Below are 14,068 nucleotides of genomic sequence, written 5' to 3'. Positions count from 1 at the left end.
TATGAGATGAGGAATATACAGACATATGTATATATGTACAGATATATATATCTATACACACACAATACATGAATAGATATATACACAACAAACATATGTCCCTGTACATATAACACATGTACATAAATAGGTCACGGTATAGCTAATATGGATAGACAGACAGACATGCATGAAAGGAGAATGCACCGATGGTTTCCAAACCATTGCCCGGAAAGTACCAGTGTGACAGGGCCTGCAAGTTCTACACGTTAAACATGAATATAGGTGTCCTTTGCAAGACCCCAAAAATTGATCCTGTATGAAGTGCGAACTGTCATTGATGCGAAAGACGTCACAGCTGCAACTACGATATAGCTGTACATGCAACAGTAGCAGGTGCAAGGGTAATAACACATGGGTCGATTGAATGTATGACGTACAAGCTGATATCCGCAGAGTGGGGAGTGCTTGGAAGTGTCCTCACACTTTATTATTGCTCACATTAAACATGTCTAATGGGTACTGTGGAGGTGTGTCAGGTATGGGAATCATGGGTATGCAGAATTGGGCCAAGGTGTTGGTTGGCATAGATCTATTAGGTACGCCCCATGGGAGTGATCAATATACCTATGTGGGTATAGCACACGCCTATATTCACCAAAAAGGTGCAACCCATCCACTGGATATTGTGTAAACCATTGGGGGAAGACGTAGGGATATCAGTGTCATGTAGGTGATTATCATGGATGGGCACGCATATGATCAAGATGGTAACCATACCTGCCAGAATGTCAGAATAAGACAGCTGGACTAAGGCATAGTACACGACAGACAAATAGGGACTATATTAAATATACCTCAGACAAAGTCAGACCGTTGATAGAATAATTGCGTAGTCAGGAATACGAATGTTATGAGAGTTAGTAATCATGAAATAGAAATGTCAGTCATGATTACCTAACCGCACAGTCCGTCATGGCTTGCCAGCAATCTACCAGAAAGGCATATTATCGTGACAAATGTAACAGAATCATAGGTCAAACCTCAGGGCATATACCCATAATGTGTACAGGTGAGAGGAATGAAGGTAACCCGTCCTAATGAAATGTACAGAACTAGTGATACTAGGTGGACAGGTGAGAAGAAAGACGTCAGGACAAATGACAAAACATGTACAAGTCATAAGCATGTTTGTCCACAAATGTGAATTACAATGTATGACCCGTGAAAGTCAATGTGGAAGGTTAATAGACTCAAACAACATGTGTCCCTCAGGGTGTCATGCAGTGTCACCGATACAGTGTCCAGTCCCCCATACTCGTACGTGAGCTCTGCCACTGACGGAAAGCGCAAATACCGGTGTACACTTAAGGTACATGATGGAATAAGTAGTGTGGATAAGCACCTGTTGGCCTGTGTGAGGAATATAACCCAGTGGGTGGGTGTGTACTGCAATAGGAATGTAATGGTAACTGGCCTGTGATGGCGCCATGTATTGTGTGTATTGGCGCAACTGTACAAATGTGCAGATGTATGTCTCATATGTGTGTTCCTCTCACAATCTGTACCTGTCTGCCAAATACCTGAGAACTGACATTAAATAATGATAAATATATGTGTTTAAGACCCCAAATCTCTCGGAAAGGTCATACTAATGCAAAACCTATAATACTGTCAACTATCTACGTTTGTAAGAGCAATATGTAGAATCTGCCCCTATCTGTCCCCCCATCATGTTAGGCTTTGTACAGATGTTTTGCTCTAGGAGGTTGATAGGTATGATCTGAAACACATACATGTCTGAGGAAACAGCATTATCGACTGCAAGATAACTCAGAAGGTATGAAAAGTGCTGCAGTAGGAAGTTCATCCGCAGGTATGTGCTGACATGTCAAATGACACAGCAGTCTACAGGAAGTACCTATAGGGTGTCACCTTTACCAGTGATGATAGTGGGACATACCTACAGCCATGAATACACCACAAATAGACATAGCACACAGCAAAGCCTAGTGATACACGAAGCCTCCGGCGTGTATGGATTGAGTGAGAGTACAGCAAGGAAAGATGACTGCCAGGCTATTCAGCAAACACCCGCAGGGGCGTGCAAGACCGCCCGTAACACGAACATTGCACGGACAATGTTGGGATTTGCAACATACCCCATTTGTATGTGTAAGCTATGCAAATGATGTAATTATAGGGTTGCCACCTTTCCAAATGGCCAAAGTGGGACATTTGTGCTACAAACATCAGATTTTGCAGAGCAAAACATACCCACGGCCAGTACAAAGGACAGAACTTCAGTTTTTTGCCTGAATAAAAGTTTATTCTTGTAGCATTTTAGTTCCTTATTCTGTTTCTTATAACATTTAGGTGGTTCAGCTACAGAATAACTGTTTTATGCAACTATTACATAAAGTATAGAAAATAATTTTGTCCTAAAATCTCAGGACATTTGCCATTTTCTCACAATTTTTTGCAGGACACAACTGCCCAAAGAGGGACTGTCCCTCACAAAGTGGGACAGGTGGTAATCCTACGTAATTATGTGATACATGAAACAGTAAGCTGTCCATGCAAGAGCAAAGTTATGTGCAGAAATGTACCTGGATGTTATCCGACTAACGTTTGCACGTTGCTAAACGGAGCAATGACAGCTGCGAATACAGTATGAATACAGTCGAAGAAGCATGCCATTGTCCAATTCCAAGGCCAGTGGCGGCTTTGTCCATTGGATATCAGTGAACCAGTAGTTGTCCTCCCCCGATCTCTGGTGTGGAAGCGTAGAGCAGTGCCACGAGAATGTGCTGCACTTCAAAACAAGACATATGGATAATATACATACAAAATGTAGGTTTAGTTAGATGTTAGTACGCTATGCAGATGAATGGCAAGCCGGAGACAACATGGCTACTGCGTACTGGTACCTATGTGTGGAAGCGCTCTGTCAGAGATATAATGAAGCATTTATAGGCAATGTGAGGCAAGTGAGGCTGAGGATAGTGAATCACAACATGTCATGCCATATGGGCCAAGCCTCTACAGTGCAATGTAGGATAAGGGGACTATTAGAGTAGAAGATAGGTGACAACAGGAGTGTGTATGTACAAAACACTGTAACCTCACCAGGGCAGTGTCACATGTGTGCTGTCAGTACTCAGTGGAAGAGACGTGTCATGAGCTATCCTAGGGAACATCAGGAGACTGATGGCATACGCCATGGAGACCACCGATGTGACCTGCAAACCTGCCCACAATGTGTCTGCGCCCGTGCGCGCCAGTAAGCCAGAGTAAGCATGTGTGCATGCGTGTTAGCCCATGTGCACGTGTGGAAGAACGAGTAAGCTAGTGTATGAATGGTGAAGCCTGAGTAATGTCGTGTATGCATTTGTAAGCATGTATACATGTGTACTACACACATCACACACGTACTGCACACACAGGCACACATGCTGCCAATACTACACACATCAGTGAAATGGCACATGGATGGAGACTACATCATCAGAAGTAACAGTGCTGTAAACTATGCTACAGTGATGGTCATAGCTGCAATGCATCATGCCTGCTGAAGTACACCTGGAAGTAGCACACTGTGTGTTAACAGCATGCTAACATCAATACAGTGGAATAAAACCACCATGTGCAGCAGCACCAGGTTAGTCAGATCCTGCATCAATGTTACACATCACAGGTGGTGGCACAGGTGACATCATATGCACAGGGTGTGGTGTTAACATGTCCAGAGCTGTGATAGAGCCATCCAATGTACACATAGGTGTGTGTGTGAGGGACAACGGTTATTGCATGGCCCAATGGTGGTGCAATGGGTGTGTGTATGTGATAGCCATAGCTGTTTGTGGTAAGTGTGTGTGTATCTGCATATACACAGGTACAGCATGTGTCAGCCATATACAGGAGGTTGTGGGACAGTCACAGACCATACCTGCCAGGCTATAGAGATCCCCATTACTGGCCATGGACACCCCTTCATGCATCCAACACAACCCACTCCTGCACCTGTCAATGTCTACACATACAGTCCTGGGATCTGTACCACAACCTGTGGATAAATGTGCGTCTGTAATGTTAACCAGGGGTGCATGGAATTGACAGTTACTACAGACGGATATGAGCCATTCTCACACTCCAGTGTAATAACCACTGCTGACTGTTGCCGAGATTTGCATACGACCAGTCAAAGGTGCTGCACTAACATTGTTTCCAATGCCCGTGTAATACCCAGCAATATAATAACCGGTCACTACACATGTATAACCCACGATCACTACAGCACACAGTGTGTGCACTATCACAGAGCCATAGCAGATGTACATACATCCAAGGTGCTCACGTACAGACAATGCAGCACAGTCAAGAGTGATAATCCCAACATACATATCTATATGCAATATACATTATATATATATATATATATATATATATATATATATATATATATATATATATATATATCTATATATATGTATATATATATATATATATATATATATATATATATATATATATGTAGATAGATACATATACACACACACACACACACACACACACACACACACACACACACACGCACACACATGTGGCAGGGTTGGGAGCAGAACATAAACGTAAGCACTGTACCACATGACAGCATTATGTAGTTACAAAATGCGCTACCATGATCAGTGGATCACATGATTCACACAGGCACACGTCTAGCCTGCAGACAGTAGCATCAAAGGCAAAGACGCCGCATGGATGTTATGGAGAGTGAATACTGTAAAAGCAATGTACTGTTGTCATGCAGCTGGAAATACACACACACACACACACTTGGCAGGGCTGGGAGTCGAACATACACCTAACTACCCTAACACACTACAGCATGACGCATTTACAGAACACGCTACCAACATTACTAAGCACAGCAGTCCCAAAGGCAGACATCTATGTGAGTTATGTGCGTGTCTTCATCCGCAAAGGCAAAGACGTCGGTAGGAAACTGCTGTGGTGTGCGGCATCTAAAAGCGAGACTGAGTCCCCAGGCAGACGGGAGCATGCGCTCAAACACACACACACACACACACACACACACACACACACACACACACACTTGGCAGGGCTGGGAGTCGAACATACACCTAACTACCCTAACACACTACAGCACGACTCATTTACAGAACGCACTACCGACATTACTAAGCACAGCAGTCCCAGAGGCAGACATCTAGGCGTGTGTCATCATCTGCACTGACAAGGACGCCGACAGGGATTGCATAGAGAGTGATCAGTCTGAAGGCATACAGACATATTACTGTCCCACGGTACACGTAGACAAACACACGGCAGTGGTGTGATCGTGGCAATGTAAGATGTACGGTGCACCACGGCAACATGACATAGTCACGGGACGCCCAACAGACAGTACACCCTTCAAGATAGTCGACCAGTGTGTACTCCGTAGGCATCCATCGTGACGTTGAAAATGGACATCTGTTGGCTGGATGACCACCATGGCTATACAGGATGTCAATGGCCATGCACAGAAGGACATCACCGACACAAGGTATCACTGGGCATGGCCACATGCTTAGTAATACATGTCCGTTCGGACTGTACTGTATGTTGATATACACAACGGCGTACTGGGCATGCTCACACACTTAGCATTTGCAAAGGGCTGTCTTGCATGCAGACGGAGTCTCAACTCGCAAGGGCTCAGTTGGGACTGTCATGTGTGTCCATCTACACAAGAGCATACTGGGCATGCTCACACACTTAGCATTTGCAAAGGGCCGTATTGCATGCGGACGGAGTCTCAACTAGCAAGGGCTCAGTTGGGACTGTCATGTGTGTCCATCTACACAACAGCGTACTGGGCATGCTCACACACGTAGCATTTGCAAAGGGCCATCTTGCATGCAGACGGAGTCTAGACACGGAAGGGCACAGTAAGGCATAACTGTCCCCACGTACAGAGCGGTCACACACATGCAGTGACCAGCACATGCTCAGCTGCCATCACAGCTGTCACAGGTGCAGATCACAGATGTACACACTGCAGCCTACACTGTAGCCCCCAAGACATCACCATGTCATTGGTGCAGCAGTACACAGCCATATATTACCACAACACCGTGTGATACATGACCAGTGGACTGTACAGAGGTCTACAGCAACTGTGCAGGGTACACATGTACTGAGTGGGTTCCAACAGGTGTTATGCATTGCAAGTATACCACTATACATGACCAGGTCAGCTGAAGACATACCAGGGGCCCCAGGTGGTACACAGGTGTGACACATGAGTGTTGCCGTACACCAATGAACACGCATGTTTGGATATGTCAAACATGTGATTGTAGTGGATGTGTGCATGGACCACACACAACACATATGTACATAGCTAAACCTTTGCTGTCCCTCATGCAGAACAGTGGCCTAAGAAATCATACGCATGCAAATGGAAGGTGGGTCCATGTCTGTTGAATGCTCACAGTACAGGAGGTAGCAATGTCGGAGGACACATTCCCCTGTAGTAGTCACCCATGACACCCGTGATATCATACCACAGTCCATGTGTCATGTATGTCAACACACATGTCCACCAATAGCAATGCATACAAACATGGCTACAGGAGATACATGTAGGACCAACAAACATGTACAATCTGTACTGTGCATTCAGCATCCATGCATGTGCAGTGGCCAATGTCTGTACCACAGCTGTGCCCAACTACAACATGCAGTCGCAATGCAGCACCATCACTGACACCTGTATATGGTGACATACAGACAGTACAGTTGGTTGTACATCCAGTATGGAGGGATCTGTGTACATAACGTGGTGATCCACCTGTGTAGATGTATGTGTGCCAGGGATGGCTCACAGGTGTGTCACACGCCACCCTACCATGCCATGTGCAAACAGTACACTATGTCACTGTTACTTGATGGTGATGACTTAACGCATACACAGCAGTCAGGTGTTGCCAACTGTATGTCACGTGACACCTGTATCACTGACATCCACCTGTGTGCACATAGCCACACAAGTGCCAGACATAGTGTTGGTACACATACTGCGGACAGTACCGCTGCATGTCTATCAAACAGATCATCTTATGGCAGGTGTATCATTCCCAGCACTGTCATGTGTGTCCACTTGTGTGACCACACATGCCACATATGGTGGGGACTACGTCCCAGATGTAACACATCCCTGTACACTATTGTAGAGATCTGTACATACTGCAGTGTGGAAAGCATGAGGTCGGCAGGTGTGGTGAATCACACATATCGGCTATCCGTACACACATAGCTGGTCACCACAGTGTGTCTGTGTATGTATGGCTGTCTGGTGCTTGGTGTGAGGGTGTATGCTACCATACTGTGGAAACAGGATCACTAACCCCTCATGGTGATGCAGTCTACTACCCTGTTGATGCCATCGGTCCCAGCCATACTGGCTACCTGTGCATGTCCCTTCTCTGTGCCACATCGTGTGGGTGCAAAGTACTGTGAGGGTGCTGGCAACATAGGCACGGGTCCACACATGAACACTATGGGGTGTGTTATAGTGCTGTAGACCCCGTGAATGTGGCCATGTACCTGTACTGTGACAGGGTATTACTGCTACACAGTGTGGCCTCATGCTATTAGGTGGCCTTTAACGTCATCATTGGCCTGACCACTGTGTACAATCCCTGCACCATGTCAACATAACTGTAATGATTCCCGGTATGTATGTCACATCTCTGTCCACTGTAGCCTGTTCAACTGACCAGTTGCAGTATATGTGTGGACATCTGTGTCATGTTCGGACATCTGTGTCATGTCCGACTGTCCAACAGTCAGGTTGAGGGTGCGTTTAGCATGCTGATATTGCCATACGTGCCTGTGAGTACTCCACAGTTACACATGGGGGACTGCAAACACTGCTACCTGTAGGCACATGCCAGTACACCATAGGAGGGAACCAGAGCATTACCAACATGCTGTTACTGTTGTAACCAAGACACATACTGTGAACATATCACAATGCATGCTGCACCTGCACTACATGGTATGACTGGTGCATGTTGACAGTACACCACTGATGTCACATACACATCTCTCAGTATTCACACATGTCCAATGCAACATACACATCCCTCAATATGCATACACAAGTAATGTGAGATACACCTCTCACATCTCAGTATTCACACACGACCAATACAACATACACATCCCGCAATATGCATACACAAGTAATGTTAGATACACCACTCTAGTCTGCTCACCCTGTGCATCAGACCATATGAGCATATCCCTGCACTGATGGTGTGGATGACAGGGATGTGGCACAGGCTTCATCATATGCACAGGGTGATACTGTTTGCCAGGGGCATAGGCTGCACCAATGGATGACATCATGTGTGCGGGTAAGGGCCAGTGATTTGAATGGACATGTCTGTTCTGTATGTATGTGGGTGTTGTGGAGCCCTACAGTTGTGTTCGCTGTGTGCATGTATGTGTGCACACAGTTCTGTCATTTGTGAGGCCTACACAAGGGTATTATGGGCAGCTCCAGAATGTACAGACCAGGTTGTACAGCTTACTGTGACCAGACATGGCCATGTATCCTGTGCCTGCCAGGGGTTGCACGGGCACTACCAGGCAGAGGTACAGAATGGCTACTGTCCGACGACACATGGCCACTGGAACCGTGTCCCCACCGGGAACATCCAGGGCCATGTCTATGTGGCCTGCTGTGACCTGGTGTGGACATCACAGCACCAGCTGCACTGCTACTGCTACCAGCACTATGGGAGCGGCCACGTGAGGTGGCACGCATGCGTTGACCTGCACTAGGTGGTGTAGCTGGCCTACGTCCATATGTCCTATGCCTCACCCCTACCAGATGTTCCAGCACAGACAGCTCATGCTCACGGATTGCCATGCCACGGTCGAGGATTCTGACCATATCACCCAATCGCCTGTCCAGAACATCAGCAAGCCGCTGTTGAGCACCTGCCAATGCCTGGATGTTGTTGTTTAGGGTACTGATAGCAGCCCTCTGCAGCCTCTGCCCTTCTCTGTTCTGCTGTTCGGCACATGCCTGTGCCACCATTACAGTCTGGAACATGCGTCTGGTGATCCCAGCTGCTGCGCTATGTCCTGCAGGTGCATGTCTGCCAGAGGTCCTCCTATGAGCAACACCAGCCACATGCCTGTGTGGCACATCTGCAGTCAGTATACTGCCACCATGGTGTGGAGACACACCTTCTGTAGCCACCACACATTCCTGTTCAACGCTAGCAAATGACAACTGTCCTTCCTCTATGGCCACTGTAGATGCGGTATGTGTTGGCAGCTGAACTGTGTGCGGGGAAGAGGGGGACATAGCTGGGATGGCAACCATTGGCACAGATTCCACCCCTGACATCCCTGCCTATACCTCGTGCATATGTTCATCACTGCTAGCATCTGTGGGGACACTATCAGATGGACCACAGGAGGGTAACGCACCTACATCACCTGTGAATGCAAAGAAATACTCTACATTACAATAGACACACCGACACACACCGACACACACACACCGACACACACACCGACACACACACACACACACACACACACACACACACACACACACACACACACACACACACACACACACACACACACACACACACACACACACACACACACACACACCGACACACACACTGACACACACCAACACACACACTGACACACCATGCATGTGAGATGACAGGTGGCATGCCACATGCTTGTGATACAGCTGACAGCATGCAGCTCAGACATCAATAGTGTTTGTAAGCATACCCCCTGGAATGCACACTACAGCAGGCAGGTGTCATATCATTATCCATGCAATTCACACAATCATGGTAGTATGCATGCATCCCCGTGATACACCATGTGGACAAGAACAGGATAACAGTACACATGGCTGACGTGACCTTGACATGTAATCTGCTGACATGTTCATTAACATGCATGCATGCCTGACACAATGGTGTTGTGACACATGTACAGCATCATACTGGGAATCACATTGCGGTGTTGTCCATATGCCCTACAGATAGACTGCATGTTGAGCAAATGTGCATGGGCATGGTAGGGGACTGGGCTGTCTACATTGCTGTACAGTGTGATGTACAGACACTGTGCCATTGCATGGCATCATGAGGCGTCTATATTGCTAAACAGTGCATGTTATGTACACATTGCATATCCAGAACTGCATGCATACCCATGACATACCTGTGGATTGTGACCTATGATGCTGAGGTGTATACACACCCAACCATGTTGTGTCATGTGTCAGGTCACTGGAGGACATACAGATGACACCCCTGCATGATGACTACAGAGTGTTAGATGCCTGGCAACCATGTCCACACATAGCGGACCTGTCACATCACCATTTCACACATGACATTGATGTACCATGCACACATGGTGCACAGCTAACAGTGATGTCCTACGGCAAGGGGGAGAAGTACTGTATCTGTGGCCTGGGGTCACTGTCAGTGGAATCTGTGAAGGTGACTACCATCATGCTATGACACAGACAGCATATTCAACACATCTTATGAGGTACATGTCACTGACACCTCCGCTAGCTGTGCACAAGCAGTTATGATGTGCAGTGTACCACATCACCTGTACAATTGGTCTAGTATGGCTGTACTTGGACCATGTGTGGACAAAGTGGGGCAGGGTGTATCCACATCCCATCTTCTGTGTGGCTATGTGTCTCTGGCCATCCCCCATGGCCATGTGTGCACATGTGTTGGTCATGTATGTGATGGCCGTCTATCACACATGTCAGTGCTGTCCCATATGACATACACCCATAGATGTTGGTTATGTCACCATCCACAGGGCTATGCAGACAACAGGTGTATGTGGGGTATGGGTTATGGGGAATTGTGACAATATTGCAACCAAAACGCTACTTGTCTCGGACATGGATGGAACATCACCATGTGTGAAACCTTTGCAGGGGCATATAACACAATGGTGATGCCTGTGGTCTGCCCAAATCACAGCTCACTGTGCAGTACTGGTTTGTGTACCACACAGTCTGTTCCATGGTATAGTACATATGTCTCCATTGTAGAACACCTCCACCATTGTATGCACAGCTGGACACACATGTAGCAGTGACAAATACTGTAGTTTCATATCTGTGTATTATTTCAGTTGTATATATTGCACATGGGTAGCCTGTGTGGATGATGGGTGATGCAACCTGTATATCCATGTATTAACTGGCCACATGGCGAATAGATCTATGCTTTGACATGCCTGATACTGATGATAGACTCACTTGCAACGAACTCTTGTCTGTGCGGCATGCCAGAGGTACCTGTATAGGGTGACACAGCAGTATGGACATTATCCATGACTGTATGACAGCCACAGGGTGCACAGTGCAGGTTAAAACATTCACCTGTGCAATAGCATATAGTCAGCACATGTGTGCATACCATACCTCTCAACCTCTTAGAACAATAAATGTGGACAAAGCCTACTATGATGGGGGACGTATAGGGACAACTGTGACATATTGCTCTTACTAACCCAGATATTTGATAGACCAATAGGTTTGCATGCACATGGGTTTGCAACGGAATGTGCAGTCGTAAACACAACTGTATGTCATCATTTAATGACTCCATTCCTCAGCTATTTGCCAGAAAGGGACAGATATTAGGGGGAACACACCAACAATATGAGGCTGACATCTGGACATCCTGCAATTACCTGTACAGTTCGGAGGTATGGTGCATACACAGGGTAGCATAAAGCATGTGTGTCCACATACCTTGCATATGCTGTTACATTACATGATGTACACTGACACATGCACATACATGGGATATACTGGCCATATGTACAGTACTGACTTACCAGGCAACTCCAGGCTCATTGGTTGGGAGACACCCACCTCCACGATGGCAGCTACTGTTTGTAGGGGCTGTTCTGAGGGTGTTCCCAGACTGGCCAGTAGCTCCTCCGTGTGTGTGAATGGAGGCTGGATTGGTGGCCCACCACCCGTACCACCTTGTTCTCTGGTAATTGCAGTGGCACGCTGTTTTGCATGACGTATGAGGTCTGTGCAGTGCCTGCACAACTGCTGGTAGGTGCGGTTGTGGCCGCCCACTTCATTGACCCTCCTGCAAAGATCCTGCCACAGGTCATCCCGCTGCTGTGCATGCTGTGGCACGTGGCTGAATAACGCCTCATAGTTCTCATGGAGGTACGGTATTACGACATCATCCTCCTGTCGACTATATGCTGGTAGGCGTGTACGCGGCATTATCTGTAAGACATGATGAAGGTGACAGGTCACATTTACAGACATGTGCAGTGATGCTGCTGCACATACATTCTAGTACATTCACACAGTTATCTTTGCAAATCAACATGACACTAATACGACTGGCATGTATGTGTCCCACACATGTAACACCCAGTATGCATTAGATATCATCCCCATATATGTGTGTCACCTCATTAGTGTTCCTACTGCATGTGACGTCAGTCTCCATGTGGACATGTCTGTTTGCATGCACTGGTGTTCTTACCTATCTACCCATGCCTGATGTATCCATGGTAATGCTGTTGACGTAGATGCTGTGGATATGTCACATATCAACACGGACACAACCTTACTGGACTTGGGCAGTGACAATGAACCAAGTACGCATGGAAACCTGTACATGCATCTGTTTTTCCATAGACATCTACAATGCACAGCTGTTCAACATCCTGCCATGGATCACCTGTGTTGCACATGTGATAGACATGGGACAGTGGCTAATCGGATGTCATTTGCAGGTAAGGTTATCAGCTATAGCATGTACGGGCTGGGTTTCCTAGCTGTATCCGACACCCATTATGCCACCACAAGGGGCATCAGTGACACATTACTGATCCAGATAGATGATACTACATCTACCATACGGCCATCACACCATGTATGGCAGGGGTGATATGTGCAGCTATGTGGACAGGGCTGCATGGTATGGTGGGAGTATGGCACAGGGATCTGTCCAGCATATGGCCATCCTAGTCATAGGATGGTAGTTGTCCATGACGTATGTCTTTCAGATCAGGCTATGGACATGTAGCATGTCTAACAGCATAGTGTCGAAGGATTCCAAGATGGCTGCCGACTAGTCTAGTCCTTACTCTCTGAGCTCCTCACAGCTATTTAACTTTTGGTTTTTTTTACAACTTTACATCAACCTTTTTCCTCAAATTTTTATACTAAAAGATTTTATAAATCTTTTTCTACGCATTTGGATTATTTTTTCTTCTGGAATTATTATCCTAGGATTTATTTTACCTCAGAACATTCTTGGTCTCTCTGCTGTTGGGACTCCTACTGCTCCAGTCTGTTCCTGGTTCCTGGTATCCTGTTAACTGCATTCCATTTCTGGGCATGGCTACAAAATCTGACTCCATGGAGACTCAGCCTACAAAGGCCAAATATACTTCAATGCTCTCTCCTGAAAAAGATTCAGGTTCAAAAAGACTGAAATCATCTAGACAACCTACAGAAACTTTTAATGTAAGTAATAAAGATTTAAATGGCTCAAATTTCCTTTTAGAAGAACTAAAAATAGCATTAAAACCAATCCAAAGTGCTATACAAAACTTTTCAGAACAGTTTGCAGACTTTAGTAAATCTTTAAAGCAAATAAACAATAGTATTGTTACTATTGAAAATAAAATCTTAGCTTTGGAGGTTAAAACAGACTTATTGGAAAGTGACTTTAAATCTAGAGATAAAACTGTTTCAGATTTACAAGCTAAAATATTGGATCTGGAAGCCAGGAGTCAAGAAATAACATCATTATTCGTGGTTTACCTGAATCTTATGACAATAAAAACTTGTTATCTGTGACTAAAAATATCTTTGAAACACTGTTAAATTGTGAAGCTTCTTCAAAATCTATAATTGTAGAGAGAGCACACAGAGCACTGCATACAAAGCAAGATTCTTCCACACCAAGGTTAATTTATACTAAGTTACTAAACTTTCAAGACACTTTCC

The sequence above is a fragment of the Protopterus annectens genome, chromosome 6.part0 (genome assembly GCF_019279795.1).
Source record: "Protopterus annectens isolate FY-2018-M chromosome 6.part0, PAN1.0, whole genome shotgun sequence".
In the NCBI taxonomy this organism is placed as follows: Eukaryota; Metazoa; Chordata; order Ceratodontiformes; family Protopteridae; genus Protopterus; species Protopterus annectens.
This window is presented reverse-complemented; position numbering follows the sequence as displayed.